Raw genomic sequence first — 12,016 nt, forward strand, 5'->3', positions numbered from 1 at the left:
ACACTGTCCTCATTGTTGTACATCTTAATTGTACTCCTCAACATGTATTGTATGGCAGGAGCCATTTGACCATTCAGTTGTGAGATCACCTTTGAAGAATTCTGACATGCCTGTCACCACTCACTGGATGAAATGCTGCTAGTGCCAACATGTTGAACTCTTCACTAGATGACGTGCCCACAACTGCATGCTTTCTTTCCCTTACATTTAGATAGCTTGTTACTGTGAATAAAAGCACTCTGACTTCATACCATAAGTGGCCCATCGGGACCATCCGACCGTCTTATGATCCTCGGCTGAGGATGCAGATAGGAGGGGCGTGTGGTCAGCACACTGCTCTCCTGGTCGTTAACATGGTTTTCTGTGACCGGAGCCGCTACTATTCGGTCGAGTAGCTCCTCAGTTGGCATCACGAGGCTGAGTGCAACCCAAAAAATGGCAACAGCGCATGGTGGCCTGGAAGGTCACCCATCCCAGTGCCAGCCGCATCCAACAGCGCTTAACTTCGGTGATCTGACGGGAACCAGTGTATCCACTGGGGTAAGGCCGTTGCCCATTACTGTGAATAGCTTCACTTTAATAGGTGAGGTGTGCCATTGTAACTGCCCACAAGTGGTGCCGATGTTAATAGTGAGAACAGCTGCTCGACTTTTTTTTTCAAACTGCATTGTGAGCAGTTTTGCCTGGCATCTTATTACGTAGGCCATAGTGCTCCACACAGATCTCTTAGCCAGTACTCATGACCACCACCGCACAGAAAAACTGTGCTATGCAGTTGAAGCCACAGGCACTGTTGCCCATGCAGCACCACGTGGAAGTGGGGCTGCGTGGAATTCTTTTGTCTGCACTTTGGTGTTATCTGTTATTTACCTGCAGCAATTACACTTGTCTTTCAAAGAAAAATACAGGAATTTAGAAGCAGCAAATTATAAACTTATGGTATCATTTAAGAAGGGAATAAAATAAGACAGGAACGAGCAGATATAGATATCACTTCACCAACACCACCTGAGGAAGGGGAGTTGGTATTGAAATTCAAGTTCAGCGTTCACATATGGTGCTACCTATTTCAGTAACTATCCACATGAGAAACCCTCTTCTGGAAAGCTCGATATGTTCAGTCCATACAGATCTAATTTATGCCAGCATTGATTGTTAGAGTGCTTTGTGAGTAGATGGTGGTTAGGTTACATAATAATTACTACAAGTAGATTATTAGTAAACAAATTCTGCTTGGCTTTGGAACAATATCTTACATCAGTGAAATTAATTAAGTTATATACTGTTCCCACATTGCTGTAGGAGGAATAACAAGTCACAACTAACCTATTATTAATCTTGTAAAACGTTTTTCTGGAATAAACTGGCCTTTTTTGAGTAGTGGACCCATTAATTTTATATAGTTGCTTAACATACATGATTAGTTTTTGTTGTGCATTTACATTCTTTGATCCTGCATACTTACTTTATATTAAGTTCATATTACATTCATGTTATTACATTTACATTGACGTGTTCATATATGTAACTACTAAACAGTTTGCTGTACAGGTCTAACATGGATTATAAAACAATATATATCCATGAACTATTCTAATTACTCCTACTTTTGTTTATATTCATTCGTAATAGGATATAAACTGCAATCTTTAATTAATGCTCACGTGAGTAGTTTGCATGTTTTACACATTTTTCGTTATGTATATTTTGTGTGTCTATGTTATGACAGTGTCGTCACTATCACTCGTATCATCATCAGTACTCAAGCTACTCGAACTATCTGTGTCAGTCTTTCTGTGCCTTCTGTGTTGATGGGCCTGTTTGTTTATGTCATGTCTGCTTTCGAGATGTTGTTGGGGATTGGGTTCAACTGTGTCAGTGTTTCTGGGTTCCTCAGTACATCGTATAGTGTTGTTTCCTTTATGTGTCCTATGTTAATACGTAAGTGCCTGTATCTAATGCATTTCAAAAGAAAGTGTGTAAGCTCCCCCTCACTTATCGACCTTAATGACAGTGAAAAATTAAACCGCGTGTACCTAATGGAAATTTGGGAAAAGCAATCGTCACCGAAGTTAATCTGTCGGTAAAGAGGGAGGAAAGGGTTACATTTAATTAAAGGAAAAATGCAAATGAAACTGGTGGAAATTAATTTTGAAAAGGGGTAAAGTTAATAAAGAAAGTAAATGTGCGGCCGTTACGTTAACAATTAACTAGCGGTAATTAGATATTTGAGATTTGGGGGAAATTACGGTCGCCAGTCCTAAGGACAATTACTATAGTAGTGAAAAAGAAAGGTTATTACATACATAAATAGCACTAGAAACGTGGCAACTGAAGGTTGACACGTGTAGTGTGAAAACTGAGTTTGTCAGAAGTAATAAATTTCCCTACATTCTGACTTAATTTAGCAAAAGAATTAATAAAACCGGAAAATTGAAAGTTAATTTAGTGACTGAAATTAATAGTGAGCTTTGTTTCTGAAGCACATCGAAATTCAGTAAAATACGGGTACTCTTGGGCTACCTCAACAATCACTTCAAAAGCTACTTGAATCTACGCAATTTATAAATACGAGATTTAACTTTGAACTTGAATTAAATGATTCTGAACAATTAACAATAGTAAAATTTAGTACGTACCAAGCTGAGCTGCAGTCATAGGTAAGCTAAAATACGGTAACAAAACTCGTACTTTTAATTTGTGCTTGTGTAATCTAAATATTGTAGCCAGCTATGAATACCTTAACTGAACTTTGAAATTAAAGCAGTGAAATCGAATGATGCTGGCGTTTGAATTTCAACGACACTCGGGTTCATTCCGGTAAAGGAAGGGACCCTGCTTGGTAATGCAATTGGGACAATGAGCAACAAACGTTCATGCTAAGTTGCTGTAATTATGTGATGCAACAATTTTAAAAGTTTGAAAAGCTGAGGTCTGCCATACAGTTCTAAAACTTTACGTGCTTCCAGTCTTCCTTGTTGGTTGATTGAAGGTTTGAAGTCGTCGATCGAGGAGGTGGCGACAGTCACTCATTGTCGGCCGGCGCTGTTGCAGAAGCTGGACGTTGGCGCGCCTTCTTCTCGACACGGTCACCAGACGAAACGGGCTCTTGATGTGCGCCAGCTAATGCTTCCCGTCCGCGGCACCATGTTAGAAACTATCATCGCAAGTCGAGCGCGATTACATGCTGCCAAACCCCGAAAGCGCGGCAACTCGCGGGAGCTTCACACAACACACCTGCTCCACTGCACTACTCCAGCCAGACTCTCTCTCTGTCCGCACTCCACGCGACAGAGTTAACACTACCAAAGATCCTCAACACTTTGGTTCTCCGCACAACCTATCGACGTATTCGTCCGATAGCATAGTTTTCCCTAGGCCAGACCCAGCATATAAATACAAATAACATTCACAAAACATACCAACATAAATGCATATATATATATATATATATATATATATATATATATATATATATATATATATATATACATACAAACAGTAAAACAATTACAATATATAAAGAGACGTAAATGTCATATCTTGAGGTAACAAAACAAGGAAAAAAATTATAGTACAATAGATGGAAATAAGAAGATATGCAATTCCGGCGTTACAAGTGCTCGGGGGAAGCAGTTCGCCGCATGTGCAACGGTTGCTTTCTGAAAGCGACATGCGTTACAAGTGCGTGGGATAAGGGCGTAGTGTGTAGTCACAAAATGAACCATGCCTCGGTTGGCGCAACTGTAACCGCTCCTTGATATTGGGGGAAAATGCGTAGACTGAACCGCTCTTATCACTCTCGTCCCACTATTTTTGCCGAGTATCCGCAAGCAAACATTTTAGTTGTCGCCTATCTTCTATGTGCTGCCCAGTGCCTGCAACACTCTCAGGTCTACCCATCTTCATCCAGTATGTTGCAGCCCGACATCTAGTGGTTACATCGATCGGATATATTCCAAGCGCCACATGCAGCGAATCTAATGATATGCTGCCTCATACCCTCACCTAATAGTGACCCTGTGCACGACGACAGCGAGTCTGTGTGCCCATGTACTAGCTGCATAGCTCAACACCGATTCGAAAAGTGCACAGTGGTGCATTCTCATGTGTATGAATGGTAGTCTGTACCGGTTGAATTTAATGTCGAAGTTTGTTCGTTGAAGCTGTGTTGTTCGTCAGTGTATATTTGGGAATGTCTCTGTACTGATCCTTTAGGCACTATGTATGCCCTTTCTCGGACTTCTATGGATAATTTGTTTTGGTTGCACTATTGTTGTACTGTGTGTAGCATACCGCTGGCCTTCTTTTCCAACATTTCTCTTGTGTTGGCTGATATCACAACTAACAGGTCGTCAGTATAAGCACCGATCCCGTCTGAACGTTCGTCTCACTCGATTAAACTCAAGAGCATTCAGTTGTAGTATCCCAGAAGATTGGTCTGAAGATAGAGCCTTGTGGACATTCTTTGGTAATCCTTTTTTCTACATCGCGGTTTCCGTCTTGCCACTCAGTCTCTTTGCTCCTACAATAGTCTCGAAGACTATTGTACAGGGATCCGGGTATTTATAGTTCTCGAATTCGTGCGAACTTTGGTGGCCACCGAAGATTATCAAAGGCGCCAGCAACGTCAATAAGAATCGCAATTGCCTACTTCTGTAATGTCTGTTCTAAGATTTGGAAAGCCCGATTAATCGCATCGTCAATAGGTTTTCCCGCTATAAAGCCAAATTGGTGCTGACTGAGGCTATGGATTTTCCTGTGAGCTTGAAGGCGGTTACATAGAAGCCTCTCAAAGACCAATGTATTTAACAAACAAATTGGTCGGTACGATTTTGATACTGATGGATTCCTATTGCAGCTCTTTTAATAATTACAGTCTTGGCTGTTTTACAGACTAGAGGCACCCGTCTCAGTTTCAGGGCGTCATTTATTAGATTAGCTAAATGTGGGGCTATTTGCCGTATACATGGCGCAATGCTACCGAGTGGATATGATCTAGTCCTGCTATTTACTTAGTTTCGTAGCCAGCAATTGCTAGCGCGATCTCCTCTCACACAAACTGGCAGGTGTCGGTTTTTTGTAGTGTAATCCCTATGCATTGTCTCCCTGAGGTGTGTGTGTGCTTGTGTATTTGTTCGTGGATTGTCATCGGGGAGGAATTTGTGGAGTAGATATTGTGCTGCAGGGGACTTAATTTTCTTAGCTACAAGTTAGTATGGTATTCCCCATGTGCTCTGTGCATCCCATCATCAACTACTGTTAGTGATGTAAACAGCAGTCACATTTCTATTCAACACAGCCACATTTAAAATCATAGTTACACAAATTTCGCATGTGCATTTGTAAAGAAGTCAGGTACTTCTCAACTAACCTTTTAAAAGAGCATAGAAATCAGATCTTCTATAGTCTAATTAAAAAAGGAATAGACTTCTTGGAATGACGATTTACAAAAGTTAGTAACAAAAATAAGGCCCTCTATAGTCTTATACCCGCAAATGTTTGAGGGATATGTGTTATCAAGGCATAATACTGTTGTATATTTCTTTACTAATGAGCTTCCTAATATTGATGACAAGGTCTTTAAGGTTTGGAGGTGATGTCTCATGTTCACATTGATAAGCGGAACGCTGACATTAACGTACTGATGTCAATTTGAATCACATACAGATATCACATTCTTAGAAAGGGTTAGTAAAAGCTAAATGTATGCACACTGAAGATTGCAGTTACAAAAACTTAGTGATTCACAACAATTCCAGTAACAAAACGGTGTTTTTTTTTCTCATTGTAGTTTTAAGGCCTGGGCAACGGCCTTGCCACAGTGGATACACCGGTTCCCGTGAGATCACCGAAGTTAAGCGCTGTTGGGCGTGGCCGACACTTGGATGGGTGACCCTCCAGTCGCCATGCGCTGTTGCCATTTTTCGGGGTACACTCAGCCTCGTGATGCCAATTGAAGAGCTACTCGACCGAATAGTAGCTGCTTCGGCAAGAATACCATCATAACGACCGGGGGAGCGGTGTGCTGAACCAACGCCCCTCCTATCCGCATTCTCCTCTGAGGATGACACGGCGGTGGGATGGTCCCGGTAGGCCACTCGTGGCCTGAAGACGGAGTGCTATATGTTTAAGGCCTGCTGTCGTATAACTACAATGTACCTGATGTGCACCCTTCAGTTCAGCTGAGTTTTGTTAGTTATTTTTCTCCATGCTGCACAACCATTTATGCTCACCACCGTTATTTAAATACATGTCCATAGACATAAAAACTCTGCACTGGAAGAAGAGTAGTTTCACGTCTTGCAGCTGCTGATACTGTGATATATCAGCAGTGCACTGCTGTCGTATATAACCAGTGCACTGCTAAGCTAGAGACGAGAAGTTGGACGAAGATTCAGGTATTGGAAATCAGAAGTCTGATAAATTAGGTAATTGCTTTTGTAACTCGGTCAGCTCCCATAAATCTGGTAGGTTGACTCCATCATGATCAGGGATCTTTTGACTATGAAAGGAAATGAAATTAATGAAAAACACATATAATAATAATGTGCAACGAGAGAGAGATGGAAGGATTAACACCTTCTGCGGCTCACGCTTCATGGTGTTGATCGATCGACGTACACAGCATGAATGACAAGCTCACCTCATGATGCTTGGGTACATGAAGAGCGTTGGTGGGTGAGGGCTGGTGGTGGAGCTCTAATAGAAATACACTACATGAGTCAGGGGTGGGAGGCCGCCGTTTTGGAACATAGGTTATAGTAATGAGTAATTAAGATTAAGCTAAAGGCTTTCACTGGCCAGAAAGAGCAGGAAAGGTGGTGACATAAAGTTTCTGATTAAATTTCAGACTCCATCGCAGTCTCTCACTGAGTAAGGGGATGTGAGACTACTGATGCGTCCGTCTGATGTAGGCATTACGCTCAATAGAAACCTTGGTGGTCTTTATAGAGGAGAAGGCCATGTGCCAAGTTCGAGTTATCTTCTCCCCCCCCCCCCCCTTTCACGAAGGCATACAAGAGAAATATTTTCCATGCTGTACCGACATACATTACGGTCGCCTAAGCTTAATAGATATATTAGAGACTCGACGCTAGGAAACAAGGCATTGCGCGCAGAGAAAGACAACTTATCCGCTTGAGCGGCTGGAACAGTCTCTCAGGGCCACGCAACTAAAAATGCCATACCGAGCAGATGAAGAGGATGGGAAACGTGAGAATGAAGTACATTTACTATCTTCTCGACACCGCCTTTTATCTGCCAACTGACCTTTCTTAGCCTTACCCACAGTACTTCTGTTTACTGTTGGAAGAGTATAATGATGATGTCATCACAACACAAACGTTTGTCTGTGGGAAATTATAGTGCGTTTTTAATTGAAATTCGCAAGAAATGTGACATAAATAACAGAAAATAGGTTAGAAAATATGCTGATTTCTTTAAAATGTGTAAGGTAATTCTCAAGATTGGTACTGATTATTGTACATCGCATTGCAATCAGCTATCTTCCTTGTTTGGGTTACAAATGTGTCTGTGAGTACAGATTTTTCAAAGACAATGCTGCAAGTTTCAATAAACATCACAAATAGAATGAACATTTTGGTTATTGAAAGGTGACAATGAACTTAGGATTTAAGTGCGAAATATTAAATTTGTCTGGAGAAAAAGAAAAAAAGAAAAACAGCACACCTCGCTTGGTACATAACTTATTTGTATCCAAAGAACTTAGATGCTATGCTGATACCAGAGAATTATGTTTCTCAGATCACCATTGCAAAAAAGAATGAGACAAATCAGAAAGTAAATAATTCATAAAGAACATTATATATGCCATATCAAGAAAAAAGACTGGTTTTAAATGTCATTTCGAAAGTTTTTGATTCGTACATCATTAATACATAGATAGAACTTTTTATTTGTGGTAATGTCTGTCTTGGGGTCTTGTCCCATGTCACATGCAGTCGGCCTTGTTATTACGGATTTGGCAGTGTTAGTTCCAGAGGGTGGCCGGATGCCCTTCCTCAACCCTCTGGGATGTAAGTAGGTCACCCCCAGCTGTTATCGTCTAGTGTAAGCTATCAAATAGTGCGAACTATGAGTCGTGGAACTGAGGTGGAACGTGGGGACCAGACTGGTATTCACCTAGTGGGATGTGAAAAACAGCCTAAAAACCACATCCAGGCTGGCTGGCATGTTGGCCCTCGTCGTTAATCCGCTGGGCGGATTCGATCCAGTGCCAGCGTGCCTACCTGCGTCCAGGAAGCAGCGCATTAGCGCTCTCGGCTACCCTGGCGGGTTTATTTGTGGTAATATGTAAACAGAAATGTAGCAATAATATTTTAACTAGTAGGATTGTAATAAAAAACCATTTCGCATTTCTTTTTAAGTTTTTTATCAGGGAAATAACAAAATTAAATTTATTGTTCGGATGAGTTGTTCCGAAGTTTACTGTAAAAAGTAATGTGCTATTTTAACTAGTAGAATTGTAATTTAAAAAACCATTTTCCATTTCTTTAACAGTTTTTTCAGGGGAATAACAATATTAAGTTCATTGTTCGGATGAGTTGTTCCGAAGTTTACTGTAAAATTTATGTGATATTGGGGAAAAATGGCAACATCGGCAAGAGGTCTTTCTGTTTTGCAACTGATGGAAATGTGCGTTTGGCGTCATTGGCCGGGAGGCCCCTTACGGGGTAGGTCCGGCCGCCTTGGTGCAGGTCTTATTACATTCAGCGCCACATTGGGCGACCTGCGCGCCGGATGGGGATGAAATGATGACGAAGGCAACACAACACCCAGTGTCTGAGCGGAGGAAATCCCCTACCCAGCCGGGAATCGAACCCGGGCTCGTAGGACGGCAATCCGTCACGCTGACCACTCAGTTTTCGGGGCGGACTTTGCAACTGATAAACATGTGCTGGTCTTTCAGATGAAGTACGGCATTTCATACATCTGCCGTGATCTTTACTCTTTTGTCTTTTGAATTCATTGACTTTTTCCATTCTTCTGTTTCAGATGAAGAATATTTGTATAGCTAAGAGAACCCGGCAATACTTCATATTTACAAAATGTGTGTCGGATCTCGATGTACGTCCCAATCTGGGTTATCCTGGGAACTATTTAAGGACGCAGATTTCGAAAGGATAACATAAAAATGACCACGCAAAAACAAATTCTGATAGTAAATCACTGAATGCTTGACCTTGAGCCTACTGTTTCTGTAAATGAAACCTTCTTTGGGAATCGAAGTTACTTCAAATGAATGGGTAAATAGGTTCGGATTGTCGTAATTTCCGTCTCTTTCTTATATGAGAAAGGAATAGATCATCAACGTGAGATACGCTGCAGAACAACTTTAATTTGCAAACTGCAGAAGTACAAATATGAAAAAACCCATGTAAAGACAAAGATGTCAAATTACATACATCAAATGGTCTACAGCTTAAGTACAAATATGAAAACCCGACGCAAAGCCAAACACGTCAAATTACCTACACCAAAGAGTCTGCAAGTGAAAAGTCGGAGACTGTTTGTGTGGGTGATAAGTCGCCACTGGATCTTTGGAATACGGAGTATGATCTACTAGATATGCGTGGATACTTGTTTCAGTGACTTTCTTTCGTATAGTTTGAATCTGCGAATGGGTAGCGTTACCGAGTTTCCGAAGATTCACATTGCGTTACAGTATTGTTGTTAGCCACGGACGTTCACCAAACGCCATCTAAACTGCATAATGAGGGAAGTAAGCGTCAAAATGGTAGTGACAGAGAACGGATGAAACACCTACTTTTGGAGTTTAGGGAATTGCTTTTTCTAATACTGCTGTTGCCAGCTGTGCATATTACGCAGCACTGGATACCAACAGGAAATGAATCGACGGTTTACTGCAAACCATACAGAAGTACAAGGCACTAGCAGCCGATTCTGGAAGAATTTATCGACCAGCAGTGAAGGATGGAATTACTGAGGAGAGTTGCCGTAGCCAAAAAATCTGTGGATGGAACACGGAAGTATACGTTTTGTTGCGATTGTGGACATATGACATGGAAAAAGCTTTCGACAAAGTAAAATAGTGCAAGATGTTCGAAATTCTGAGGGAAATAGGGGTACGCGCTATGGAGAGACCGATAATATACAACATGTACAAGAGCCAAGAGGGATTAATAAGAGTGAACGATAAAAAACGAAGTGCTCGGATTACAAAGGGTGTAAGACAGGGATGTAGTTTCTCAATCCTACTGTTCAATCTGTATATCGAAGAAGTAATGATGGAAATAAAAGAAAGATTCAGGAGTGGGATTAAAATTCAAGGCGAAAGGATATCAATGATACGGTTTGCAGATGACATTGCTATCCCGAGTGAAAGTGAAGAAAATGTACAGGATCTGATGAATGGAATGAACAGCCTAACGAGTACAGAACATGACTGCGAATAAATCGAAGAAAACGAAGATAATTAGAAACAGCAGAAATGAGAACAGCGAGAAGCTTAACATCAGGATTGATGATCAAGAAGTAGATGACGTTAAGGAACTCTGCTACCTAGGCAGCAAAATAAACAGCGACGGACGGAGAAAGGAGGACATCAAAAGGAGGCTAGCACTGGCAAAAAGGGCAATCCCGGCCAAGAGAATTCTACTAGTATCAAACATAGGCCTTAATTTGAGGAAGAAATTTCTGAGAATGTACGTTTGAAGTACAGCATTGTATGGTCCTGAAAAATGGACTGTGGGAAAACCGGAACAGAAGAGAATCGAAGTATTTGAGATGTGATGCTACATACGAATATTGAAAATTAGGTGGACTGATAAGATAAAGAATGAGGAGATTCTGTGCAGAATAGGAGGGGAAAGGAATATGTGGAAAACACTGACAAGGAGAAGGGACAGAATGATAGGACATCTGTTAAGACATCGAGGGAATGACTTCCACGTTACTAGAGGGAGCTGTAGAGGGCAAAAACTGTAGAAGAAGACAGAGACTGGAATACATCCAGCAAGTAATTGAAGATGCAGGATGCAAGTGCTACTCAGAAGTGAAGAGGTTGGCAGAGGAGAGGAATTCGTGGCCGGCCGCCGGCCGCCGGCCGCATCAAACCAGTCAGAATCTGACGACTCAAAAAAAAATCGACATCTGAATGCTAAAATTTAACGGTTGCCTACCCTTTGTCAAACATTACGAAAACCATATACGATTTTGGCCAGTGCCAGCATTTCTCAACAATGGACGTATTGAGTGGCTGTCATCAGGTAGAAATCGCTCTGTGAGATAGACAGGGGGCAGAGAATCACGGAATGCTCAAAGTTCTCGGGATATGTAGGAGCATATATGGGACTTATGAGAAGTTAAGGGATGAGAAGATACAGGATCTGAGGTCTATATCACATACGAAGAGGAAGAGAGGTTGGATCAACGTGAGAGGCCGACTTATGAAAACTGACAACGAAGCCGACATTAGGAGAGTGAATAACACACTAAATGTAATAAAACGATGGGTGAAGGGAAACAAGGCAACAAGTAAGTGGCTCGCCACACAAATCGCTAGTTTAAGAAAGATGTGTTGAAAAATACTCGGTTACTACGCCAGATGACTGGGGAAGTAATGAGCTACGACAAAACTGCGGAAGAATTAGGAATTAGTGAATCGGGACATTAAGAGATTGTGAAACTAACTCTTTAATTTTTTTTATGAAGCGCTGACCAACAGAATCTTCCCTGACAAAGACAACTGAAACTTAACCCATTCATTTATTACCCACAATATACAAGCTCAACGCAATCTGACTGCTATACATTGACAACATGACTTCCAATAATTAACACAAAAGAATGGCCCTGAATTGCAAGAAATCCTAACAATAATACAAATCCAAAAAATATTGAATTACAGAAATATGAAACTACCTCCAACTCTGTTAATTGCCTAAACTCATTACAATAACTAATCTCGATAGTAGAAACCCGCATTCTTTTTTATAAGTCATTTAGCTCACTGAAAATTTTCATAATAATA

General features: G+C 41.1%; 2 pseudogenes; one reads left to right on the forward strand and one right to left on the reverse strand.

Annotated features, from left to right (window-relative positions):
• Positions 1-436: 436 nt before the first annotated feature.
• Positions 437-554, reverse strand: LOC126164163 (5S ribosomal RNA; annotated as a pseudogene).
• Positions 555-5,806: 5,252 nt separating this feature from the next.
• LOC126163786 (5S ribosomal RNA) lies at positions 5,807-5,923 on the forward strand (annotated as a pseudogene).
• The last annotated feature ends 6,093 nt before the right edge of the window (positions 5,924-12,016 follow it).

This window comes from Schistocerca cancellata, chromosome 2, assembly GCF_023864275.1.
Source record: "Schistocerca cancellata isolate TAMUIC-IGC-003103 chromosome 2, iqSchCanc2.1, whole genome shotgun sequence".
Taxonomy (NCBI): Eukaryota; Metazoa; Arthropoda; class Insecta; order Orthoptera; family Acrididae; genus Schistocerca; species Schistocerca cancellata.